The following is a 529-nucleotide window of genomic DNA, read 5'->3' on the forward strand; positions in this document are numbered from 1 at the left end:
CATCACTTGAAAGTGTGTGTGCCCGAACGTGTCTGAATTCAGGGAGTTGTATAGATCGTATCCTTATGTGAATTTGTCTGCTGTTTCCCTATTATGGGTCTGTGTCAGGACCTCTGGATGTCACTGGGTGCGTGTCACTGTTAGTGTGACACTGTATCATGTTTGGTGTGTATGCGCGTGTGTGAATGCGCTGTCCTTATCCAGACGTTCCTGTTTGGTGTTATTTTAGATAACCGCTGCGATCTGTATTCTTCAGCCCCCAGATCCCCCACTCACTGCATGCCAACATTCTTGAAGGATGTGCGGGTGTCGGGGCACAAGTTCGCCTAACTCCAGTGTTTCCCAGAGGGAACGCAACAGGACTTCCCGTAAACCCCGCGTCCGCCAGGCACGCAGAAGAGGCCGTTGTGCACGCATACGCGTGCAGCCTGGGATACGAAGAAAACCTTGGGGTCGCGCGTTCTCTCGCGCGCCCTCTAGTGGCCTCAGAGAGCAGCGCTGACAGAACGAGGGGGCGGAGCCGGCGGGG

This window comes from Zalophus californianus, chromosome 5 (assembly GCF_009762305.2).
Source record: "Zalophus californianus isolate mZalCal1 chromosome 5, mZalCal1.pri.v2, whole genome shotgun sequence".
NCBI classification, from domain to species: Eukaryota; Metazoa; Chordata; class Mammalia; order Carnivora; family Otariidae; genus Zalophus; species Zalophus californianus.